General features: G+C 48.2%; 1 protein-coding gene across 1 annotated transcript in view; it reads right to left on the reverse strand.

The window, feature by feature from the left end:
- The window catches only part of LOC306918390 (uncharacterized protein), a gene marked incomplete at both ends in the record, with an annotated part of 91,113 nt that overhangs the window by 26,607 nt on the left and 52,451 nt on the right, over positions 1-12,055 (reverse strand). The gene's annotated exons all lie outside the window — the stretch shown is intronic.

A 12,055-nucleotide genomic window follows, 5' to 3' on the forward strand; every position in this document is an offset into this window, starting at 1 on the left:
TACTACTGGCCAATCTGGACTGGAGGGTATAGGGTAGGGTACTACTGGCCAATCTGGACTGGAGGGTATAGGGTAGGGTACTACTGGCCAATCTGGACTGGAGGGTATAGGGTAGGGTACTACTGGCCAATCTGGACTGGAGGGCATAGGGTAGGGTACTACTGGCCAATCTGGACTGGAGGGTATAGGGTAGGGTACTACTGGCCAATCTGGACTGGAGGGCATAGGGTAGGGTACTACTGGCCAATCTGGACTGGAGGGTATAGGGTAGGGTACTACTGGCCAATCTGGACTGGAGGGTATAGGGTAGGGTACTACTGGCCAATCTGGACTGGAGGGTATAGGGTAGGGTACTACTGGCCAATCTGGACTGGAGGGCATAGGGTAGGGTACTACTGGCCAATCTGGACTGGAGGGTATAGGGTAGGGTACTACTGGCCAATCTGGACTGGAGGGTATAGGGTAGGGTACTACTGGCCAATCTGGACTGGAGGGTATAGGGTAGGGTACTACTGGCCAATCTGGACTGGAGGGCATAGGGTAGGGTACTACTGGCCAATCTGGACTGGAGGGTATAGGGTAGGGTACTACTGGCCAATCTGGACTGGAGGGCATAGGGTAGGGTACTACTGGCCAATCTGGACTGGAGGGTATAGGGTAGGGTACTACTGGCCAATCTGGACTGGAGGGTATAGGGTAGGGTACTACTGGCCAATCTGGACTGGAGGGTATAGGGTAGGGTACTACTGGCCAATCTGGACTGGAGGGCATAGGGTAGGGTACTACTGGCCAATCTGGACTGGAGGGTATAGGGTAGGGTACTACTGGCCAATCTGGACTGGAGGGTATAGGGTAGGGTACTACTGGCCAATCTGGACTGGAGGGTATAGGGTAGGGTACTACTGGCCAATCTGGACTGGAGGGCATAGGGTAGGGTACTACTGGCCAATCTGGACTGGAGGGTATAGGGTAGGGTACTACTGGCCAATCTGGACTGGAGGGCATAGGGTAGGGTACTACTGTCCAATCTGGACGGGAGGGGCACAACATCCAATCTGGGGGGGGGGGGGGGGGGGGGGGGGCAAAGCCCCCCAATGCCCCCCTGGAGAGACGCCACTGAACTGCAGCCACCTGTAAGGGCTCTTTGAGAGCGGTTTTGAAGGAGTCTAGGTATTCACATTTCTTTAATGACTGTTGGTAGCGCCCTACCAACAGTCGTAAAGGAATGTGGCTTTTCGTGGCATGGAAGGAGAACGAACGAACGGCCCTTTCTGAAACCAGTCCCTTGACTTGAAGCGCTCTCGGGAGGTTCCCTGGTCAGGAAGTGCTCCTCCAGCTGAATCCAGTTCCCTTGATTAGGGTGCTGGGTATAAAAAACTGTTTGGAAATACACTCGCCCTCCTTGTGCAGAAACAGGAAACAGACACTGTACGGATATAACTAAACTTTGCTGTTTCATAGCTTTGCTTAATTACTGATTCAGACCCTCCGCAAAGGGGTTATAACAAACAGGTCTGGTAACTGTGATTTAACACACACCAAGGTAACATTAATATTACTCAAACACACATAGCCTCGACGTTGCAATAATGCCCGTAAACAATCACTTGATTTTGGCCATTTTATTACTATTATCTCATAACACACTCACACACGTACAAACATACTTCTACTACACTTGTGTACAGTATAAAGCCTTATTTGCCTTGTCTGGCCCGTGTTAGATCTAATACAATAGCATGATGATCATTACAACAAAGGAACCTGAGATTGTGGCGTTTAGGTAATAATTAAACGCGTCATCCCGTTTGCTACATTGTTTCTGTAGGAATGAACGAACACATCGTGCCCCCTGGTATAGCTCGCCCCTTCCTCTGTCACCCGACACTTCCTATCCCCATACCATGTCCTGTCCTAGTATGAACTCGCATTCCTGGTATATAGTATTAGTAACACATTGGTAACACATTTACCCCCCAATTAGCTGTATTAATATCTACATCCCTGAGATATACTGCAATTGGTTGATAAGAGGATCTCTGTTCTTATATAACACAGAGTATTTACTGTATAGGCAGTGAACTTCATAATAGCACCAACACTCTATACATAAATGACACAACATGAAGTTACAAATATAAGCTGGGCCGGCACTTAATATTATAATGATCCCACTCACGGAATAAACTCGACACCTCCCACTTTTAGGCTACGGTTTGAAATAAACCCAGTAGGCTAAATAGATTCCCCACAATCATTTGCAAACAAAAACATTCAAACAAAAATAAAAAATAAGTATATCAATCATGCTTCTAATCGATGAACGCCTCCGGATGGCACTCACCAGTTGAACTTATGAAATAATAAACCTAGTTTACTTTCATGCACTGAATTAATTTTGATCTCAATCTGACTGTAGGAGGTAGGCACCACCGCTTTGCTCCTTACTGAGTGACAAGTATGCCTCATCACCCAGCTGCCTCAAGTAAATACCCAACTGACTAGTCTTACTCGCGCAGCATGCATATGGAAGAGTTCGTTAGGGTATTTCTCAAGAGGTCTTTCTAGTCTAATTCACTGATCTTCAACCGGGATTAGGACAACCAGCCGCCGCACATCACGATGGAGGATGACGGATGGCCATGCCACCACGTCTTTCACCACCTGCGACCAACTGATGGGCAGACTTGGACATGTCCGCACCTTTACGTCCCTGACGACACCCTGGTTATCTGGATTCACCTCCACGACACGACCCATCCGGAATCGACCTCGTAGAGCATTCTGGTCCGCGACCCACACCAGGTCGCCGACGGCCACGTTCCGTGCTGGAACGTGCCATTTCTCTCGGATGAAGAGATGAGGGCCCGCCAGCTGGCTCCACCGCTTCCAGAACTTGTCCACCTCGCGCTGGACCGCCCGAAGACGACTGTACGGGTAGCTAGGGAAGTCAAAGCCCAGGATGTCTCCCCTGGGCCCTGCCCGCCCCAACAGCAGAGAGTTGGGAGTGATGATGTCCACGGAATCCTCGTCGACTTGAGTTCTGGCTCCGATGGGTCTTTCGTTGGCCAGGTTAGCAGCAAGGTAGAGTAGAGTCTGGAACTCCAACGCCGACAGATCATCGGTGTCGCCGACGCTGCTCAACGCCCTTTTCAGAACATGGACGGCAGCTTCGGCCGCCCCGTTCCGATGCGGTGAGTCCGCTGGGCTAAACTCCCATGCCCAGTCGGTCCCTGCAACTGCTGCTCTTTGCTGGATCTGCTCCTTGTCAATGTCCCCTAGGAACTTGTATAGATCCTCCAGTGCTGGCCTCGCGCCAACAAAGTTCGTACCCTGATCAGACCACAACTTTTTTGGATGGCCTCTCAGAGCAGTGAATCGCTGGTAGGTCTGCAGAAAGCCTTCTGTAGACAAGTCCTCAACTAGGTCTGCATGGACAGCCCGTGAGGCCATGCAACTGAAGACCACGCCCCAGACTTTTCTCTTAATGCGTCGCTTCACAGTGCCCCTGACAGTGTAAGGACCGAACAAATCCAGCGTTGTGTACTCGAACGGAGCTGCTGGACTTGTGCGCACTGTAGGAAGATTAGCCATCACTTGACTGGATAGCTTAGCCCCCCGTTTGCGACAAAACAGGCAAGAGTCGATTACCTTACGTGCGACCCTTGGCCCCTGAACCACCCAGGCTTTCTTCCTGACTCGCAGGAGTGTCCCAGCCACGCCCTCGTGGTTTGCACGATGGGCCTCCTCACACAGTAGTGTGCTGAGTCGTGCCTCGTAAGGAATGATGGGCACGCCCTGGCTTTCTTGGTCAACGGTCTGAACCCGGCCTCGGCATAGCAAGAGACCTGTCTTGTCGTTCTTACTAACTACAAGACGGTTTAGTGTCGTTGTCGGGAAAGAAATTCCCTCTTGGGCGGCAAGGCACAGCTCCTTAAATGCTGTGTCCCGCTCTCCGACAGAGAGCACCGCCCCCCACTGTACACGACTGCCGGACTTGAATAAGCCTCCGTGGCCGTGCAACACTCTGCGGACGTAGCCAACTGCCCCGCAGAGTTTTGACAGTGTGCTGCATCTAGCCAAGTCCATTTGGTTCACAAGGCCTGACCCCCACAGCTGTTCAGTTTCGTCATTAGATGCTGCCACAGAACCCCCATCACTGACTGGTGAAGGACCCCTGCTGACCGCTGGAGACCCCCCATTGTCTGGTGAAGATCTGCCACTGACTGGTGAGGACCCGCCACTGTCTGGCAGTGGCGCGGACCCCTGGTTCTTAGTTTGGGATCTAGTAACAGCAGCAGAGAATGCTTTCATTTTGAACACTTTTCTCTGCAATGTACTCACGATTTCCCGCGAGGAAGCAGCCACCTCAGCAGCTGACTTCATAGGCCATTGGTCGACTGGTCTGGCTAGGAACTCTGGTCCCTTTTGCCACAGGGAATCACTGTCTAATTGCTCAGGAGAACCCCCCCTCGTGACTAGATCAGCTACATTTTCCACCCCGGGAACCCACCACCAGTCAGTCACAGGCCCCGCCTTCTGGATTTCCCCAACCCTATTGGCGAAGAACGTTTGGAACCCATAACTGTCCCTTTGAATGGCACCCAGCACTGTCTGGCTGTCGACAAAGTGATACCACTTCTCGATTGTCAGCCTGCTATGCTTCAGCACGTACCCTTTCAGTCGTGCGGCAAAGACAGCCCCGCAGATTTCAGCTTTCACTGCATCACCCTTTTGGTCTAGAGGAGCCAACTTGGCTTTTGACTCCACCAGACGAGTCTCCACCCCGCTAGCAGTTTCCCACCGCAGGTAGAGCACCGCTCCGTAGGACTCTGAGCTCCCGTCGGAGAAGGTGATGCCCCAGGGTTTCCCCACCCATCCGGGCGGAGTGATACACCTGGGGAACGTGATCGCACTCAGCTTTGCGTATTCCTCAAAAAGTTCAACCGCTCTCACGCGGAGATCGCTAGACAACGCTTGATCCCAAGTGTCTTTGGTCAATGACCCCGCCTCTTGGAACGCCCTCCTGACTAGAATAACGCCTTTCTGTTTCAGAGGCGTCACAAGGCCAATGGGATCATACAGCCCCGCTACTTGACTCAGCAACATACGCCGAGTCAGAGGATCTGGCGTCTTCTCCGCCACCTCCTCCAGAGCAAGGTTCTCCTCGCTCCGCACTTTCTTTTTTCTGGCGGAAAAGTTTATGGCAACCATGATGAAGAGGCTGTCCTCCTTCACATGGTAACCAACCCCCAGAGCCTTATTGTCCTCCTCTCTCATCTGATTCGGAAACAACATAGTCTCTGGTTTCATTTCTCCATCTCCTTCCCTCCCACTTTGGCCTGACCGTACCCAGGGCTTTAGGTGAAACCCCCCGGTAGCCAGAATGGTTTTAACCCCCGCCAGTACCTCCTCCAGCCTCTGGGGGCAGTTGTGAGATAGAAAAATGTCATCTACGTAAGCGTTCTCCACGATTACGTCCCTCTCGTCAACCATGTGGGTGAACTGAGGTAGATACGCTGTCTCGCGCATCGCTATTTGAGCTATGCTACCCGCTGGACGGTCTCCCATATTGACCCGTACAACTGCATAGTCTTCAATCTTGCTGTCAACTGAGTCTCTCCATAGGAACCGGTGCAAATGTACCTCCCGCTCTTCTAGCCAAACGGAGTGGTACATTTTGCTTACGTCGCCAATGGCGGCGTATTCCCCCTCCCTGAAACGCAGCAACACTGCTCGGATCGGGTTCAAAACATCGGGCCCCTTCAGCAGGATACTGTTCAAACTCACGCCCCGGAATTCTTGACTACTGTCCCAGACTATCCTAACTGGCGTGGAAACTGAGTGTGGGTTTGGTGCCATAAGATGGTTGATCCACCAAACAGCCCCGTTCCACATGTCCATGGCAGCTTTAGACAGCTTGACAGCAGCACCTCTTTTGAGCATTTCATGCACCTGGCTAGCATAGGCCTGGTACCACACGGGATCTCGCCTGAGACGTTTCTCAGACTTTAAGAACGTGGCCTCAACCGCCGCCCTATTATTTGGTAAAGTAGACGGGTCCTCTTTCCAAGGATAGCTCGCGTCCCAATGCGACTCATCGCTGTGAGAGTCGCTTGTCTTAAAAGTCAGGCCCCTCTTGACAATCTCCATTTCTCTCTCGTCAGCGAGAGACATCTCTTTGCCACCAGGGGCGCATTTTCCACAACGACAACCCCCACACAGGGGATCGCATGCCGCGCCAATACTGTCCCAACGCCACCAAGACAGTGCCGCGCTGGTGTCGGTATGGCATGTAGCAGCCTTAATTTCAACGGCTCCACCTCTCATTGAAAGAGCAAAATGGGTTGACGCCCACTGTCCTGTGATCATTTCACTGGCGTCGAATAGAGACGGATGACATCCGCTAACCGTCTTACCCAAAATCCCCGACCACAGTACCAAATCTCCACATCTAGCCAACCGCTGTGGGGCTAAACGACCCTCACGCGCACTGATAAGTATTTCCACTTCCAGTGGACGTCTCAACTCCTCCGGATCGGTGCCCGGGAAAAGATCTGCAATGCGCCTAGGATTAACTGGACAATTGATCTTTGCAATCTCATTCAGACCATAACAAGTCATGTCATGGTCCAGTGGAGAAGAGCCCTTTTCCCCCATTGTCTTCAACTTAATGGAGTATTTTTTCGTCTTGAATGTCTTTCTCATCCCCCCAACGCCCTGCACGCTCAGAGTGACAGGTCTTCCTTTCAGCCCGAGCCTGTCTGCAGCTTTGTGGGTGATATAATTCGTATCAGAGGCGAGGTCAATCAAAGCCCCCACCCAATCACCGCTTTTCGTGGTTACTTCCAGCGTCATCATCAGAGCAGGCATCTCTCCGCCCTCAGTGCAGCCTGTCGCGGCTGTATTGTTCGTGTAAGCTTTGCGCACTATAGCTAGTTGCTTTGGCGTCAACTCGGCCTCAGCAAGCTTAAGTTCAATTTCATGTGTAGGCCCACGTGAGTCCCTCCCCACGCTACTAGCCCCCCCTCTCGCGCTGTCACTATTATTATTACTAGTGCTACTATCCCCATTACGTGGACGCGCCTTGGGGCACAACTTGAAATTATGAGGAGGCGACGAGCCGTCCCTTTTGCACTCACTTAACCTACACAGGAAATTGTCATTGCGCACTCTGCATTGGCCGTCATGTAGATATAAACACTTAAAGCATGCTTTATGTTTTTTCGCATACGCACGCCGGCCTTCAACGTTGGCTTTCATGAACATTTTACAACGGAACAATGCCCCTGAGTGATCGCTCTCTCCGCAGATTACGCACGAACCCCGCGCCTCCTCGCCGCTAAACGTAGCCCTTGTCGAAGCACGCTTCTCGCGCGCCCCGTTCCCCGGCTTATCATTCTGTCGGTCATTATTACGGCTACGTGGGCTCGGATCACTTCGTTTGGTCCCTATGCCTTTTGCATTTAATTGTTCTTGTTCAACGAGCACTTTTGTATGCTCGCGTAAGAAGGCAATGAAATGCGGGAACCTGTTTTGGCTATCAATATTATTATTTGGATTACAACGCATCACAAGCCACCGTTCTTGCATTTCTGGCGGCAATTTAGCCTCTAAATTGTGAATGACGAGCTGATTTTGAATGACGTCGCCAGCATTCAGATCCGCTAGATCCAGCACCGATTGCTCTATTAATCTAACAAGATGTAATGTCTCCTTTGGCTGGCCACTGCTTACAGCGGGCACACTTTCCAACTTCATTATAATCTCCTTGACAATCTGTCCTACGTTCCCATAGTGGAGTTCTAATTTTTGGTAGACCTCATCTGAAGTCTGGCAATAATCAAGCCTTAATTCATCATTTATCCTTTTATCAATGGAATCAATCAGTAGCTGGTAACGCATGTCATCACCCCATCCAGGATTGTCAAAGAGTGCATAAATCCTATGCCACTGTTTCTTCCATCTGAAGTATTGCATGCGTTCCCCACTGAATTGGGGTAATTTCATAGGCTGAGCAGCCAGTTTGCTACCGGCTGACTTCTTTCCTCCATTGTCAACGGCGAGAGGTACACTTTCTTGTTTAATTTCCTCTTTCATTTCTATTACTATTTCGCCTTTGTGCTTTAAATCCTGGAGATTGGCACTCTTAAGTGCCTTCAAAGCATATATCTCAGCTAATACCTTGGCCAAATTCTCGTCAGAAATGCAACCTTCCCAAGAGTTTAGTAACGTCTGCATGTCTGTTAATGATCGCTCAATTACACTCTCCAGCCCGTAAATAAGACTTAGGTTAATATCCTGTTCTTTGTAACGGTCAGGACGCGCTCTGCCTGCTGCCTCTGCCGCCCACTTGAGGGCGCGCTGCACAGAATCTTCTATGAACCGCGTCCATAAGTTTTCCTGCAATTCTGTCCGAGCCAAAAGATAGGATATCTTTGCGGCATTGAGTCTCGTACTAACGGTAGCTATGTCCAAAGCGTTTTCACCAGCCTCTTCCATTGCACTTTTATAATCCGTGCTACAGGTTAGAAGCTCATCAAAACCTATATCCATGTCTTTCAGTAAAGCCTTAAGTTCACTTTCGGACTTATGGGCAGCCGTACTTTTGGCTTTGGTCGTTAACCTTGTTAACGCGCCTTGGCTCGCCGAGCGCGCTTTCTTTAACGCATCTAAGGCTGCCATGGTTACACGAGGCTACTCGCTCGCCCCCCCCACCAACCTTGTCTCTCTTTTTAGATGGCCGGTCGGCGTTCCTCTCTGGCGGCCAGTCGTGCTGTGAAACATACACAATGCGTAGCCCCAATTCCTATGCTATTAGCGTTAGCATTGGCTAGGCTAGCCCCAACAACATCCAACTGGAGTTACCCTCCTTTAGCTTAGCATTAGCGTCAGTCAGCCAGTTAGCCACCGTTAGCCTAATGCTAGTTGGTTGCTAGGCACAATGCAATGTCAATGGGACGGTGGCTAGCTCCTTGCTTGTTTACAATTTAGCTTGGTCTGGTATACCCCCCAAAGTCAATGCACAGTTCCTTTCTGCAACACACAATTTCAGCGATATTCCCCCCAATGCACAAGCACTCATGTGGGCACTGAAACTCTTTATTTAGGTCGGCAAAACCGGATGCTTCCTAGCACCCAGGGCACAACCTCCTTAGCAGCAGGATCACGCTACTAGCATCCTTGTCACCTCAATACGGCACGGATGATTCCCGCAGATATCAGCTACCTCCTGCAGCCTACGGGTTTCGGTCGCTGGTCCTTGGACACGGCGATCGATGACGGGTCAGCGATGCTCCGCCGCAAACGCTGGATGGCCGTCCCTTCGTTGTCTTGCTTCCCAGCTAGCGTCACGCTAACAGCAGACAACCACCATTGCTCACGTAGTAGCTAAGCTAACAGCTAAGCTAACACGGGCCAATGGCTTTCATTAGCATTGCGGATCACACAATGCTCGTATCACTTTGAATAGCTACGGTGAATTAAGTACCGTTGCTTCAGTAACACGTCGGTGGGTTACACCGCAATGAATTATTACTCACCGGTGATTACACACGGTTAATTATTACTATGGTGAATTACACCACATTTAATTATTACTCTGGTGAATTACAGAGCATTTAATTATTACTGTACGGATATAACTAAACTTTGCTGTTTCATAGCTTTGCTTAATTACTGATTCAGACCCTCCGCAAAGGGGTTATAACAAACAGGTCTGGTAACTGTGATTTAACACACACCAAGGTAACATTAATATTACTCAAACACACATAGCCTCGACGTTGCAATAATGCCCGTAAACAATCACTTGATTTTGGCCATTTTATTACTATTATCTCATAACACACTCACACACGTACAAACATACTTCTACTACACTTGTGTACAGTATAAAGCCTTATTTGCCTTGTCTGGCCCGTGTTAGATCTAATACAATAGCATGATGATCATTACAACAAAGGAACCTGAGATTGTGGCGTTTAGGTAATAATTAAACGCGTCATCCCGTTTGCTACATTGTTTCTGTAGGAATGAACGAACACATCGTGCCCCCTGGTATAGCTCGCCCCTTCCTCTGTCACCCGACACTTCCTATCCCCATACCATGTCCTGTCCTAGTATGAACTCGCATTCCTGGTATATAGTATTAGTAACACATTGGTAACACATTTACCCCCCAATTAGCTGTATTAATATCTACATCCCTGAGATATACTGCAATTGGTTGATAAGAGGATCTCTGTTCTTATATAACACAGAGTATTTACTGTATAGGCAGTGAACTTCATAATAGCACCAACACTCTATACATAAATGACACAACATGAAGTTACAAATATAAGCTGGGCCGGCACTTAATATTATAATGATCCCACTCACGGAATAAACTCGACAGACACCATCCGTTGCCGTGGTTACCATCACGCCATTGTGTTACCTGTCATTTTGTTTGTAGTTATATTGCATTGAATCGTGTATGTTTGTGACATGTGGATTTCATTAATATGGAAAAAGGAAATAGTGTGACTGTCAAAAATGACATGTCATATACATCCATGGTGTTTATAAATCATTGTGTTAAAAGTTGTTTTGTTTGTGTGGTTTCATAACTTTCATTTATAGTTTTTTCACGGTGGGGTAAATTGGGGTAAATATGGGGTGGGACAAATAAAGAGCCGTTGTGAACATCAGTTGGAGCGTATCTATTCTGCATCAGATGAAGATTGTTTAGGAGGAGTTTATTTATCATTTATTTGTGGTGGTTCTTACATTTGTAGGTCTTGGTTTCCATGCGGACAGAGAGCAGGGCTGCACAAGGCAATGGAGTCTAGATCGGCACAGACTCGCTCTTGAGGGCTTTATAAGCCACTTCCACTCAAGGCTGCTTGGTTTCGGACGACACTTAATATGGCGCAGCCTCGCGTGAACGCGCATATCGAGGGAAAGTGTGTAGGGCGAGTGGCGAGGAGCTGGTTTCAGAAAGGGGGAACCCCTTATTGTTTGAGCCAAATCTGGGCTGCAATGTTTAAGTCTCACTTGTTTTCGTCAATTCATAGTTTTACATCTTAATGTCAAACCCTGACCAATGAGCTGTGGCCAAACTGTCATGTGACAAGACTATGAATAATTAATTCACGACAACAGAACCACGACAGACTTTTCACCAATCCGTTTATTAAATTAAAACAATTACAGTTTATCATTTAGGCACTTAGCAATGAATCCACAGAGCCATTTACAGTAACATGTTTTATCATTTAGGCACTTAGCAATGAATCCACAGAGCCATTTACAGTAACATGTTTTATCATTTAGGCACTTAGCAATGAATCCACAGAGCCATTTACAGTAACATGTTTTATCATTTAGGCACTGAGCAATGAATCCACAGAGCCATTTACAGTAACATGTTTTATCATTTAGGCACTGAGCAATGAATCCACAGCCATTTACAGTAACATGTTTTATCATTTAGGCACTGAGCAATGAATCCACAGAGCCATTTACAGTAACATGTTTTATCATTTAGGCACTTAGCAATGAATCCACAGCCATTTACAGTAACATGTTTTATCATTTAGGCACTTAGCAATGAATCCACAGAGCCATTTACAGTAACATGTTTTCAGAAGTTGGTACGGTGACTTTAAAATAAAATCCACCATACAATAAAATCCACCATACAATAAAATCCACCATACAATAAAATCCACCATACAATAAAATCCACCATACAGTAAAATCCACCATACAGTAAAATCCACCATACAATAAAATCCACCATACAATAAAATCCACCATTGGCCCAGCCTGTAACCGGAACATCTACACATGTCATCAAAAAGAGGACATGAAAAAAATATCTAAATACTCAAATACAAGAAATAAGTATCAGTAACAAAAATCAAAAACACCATCATCATCAGTCTTGATGGAAAGTCATTAATCTAATCTAATCTCTCTATCAATATGGAGGTCAGAGGTCAAACCCTATCAATCTGGAGGTCAGAGGTCAAACCCTATCAATCTGGAGGTCAGAGGTCAAACCCTA

The sequence above is a fragment of the Electrona antarctica genome (genome assembly GCF_951216825.1).
Source record: "Electrona antarctica genome assembly, contig: scaffold_49, whole genome shotgun sequence".
Taxonomy (NCBI): domain Eukaryota; kingdom Metazoa; phylum Chordata; class Actinopteri; order Myctophiformes; family Myctophidae; genus Electrona; species Electrona antarctica.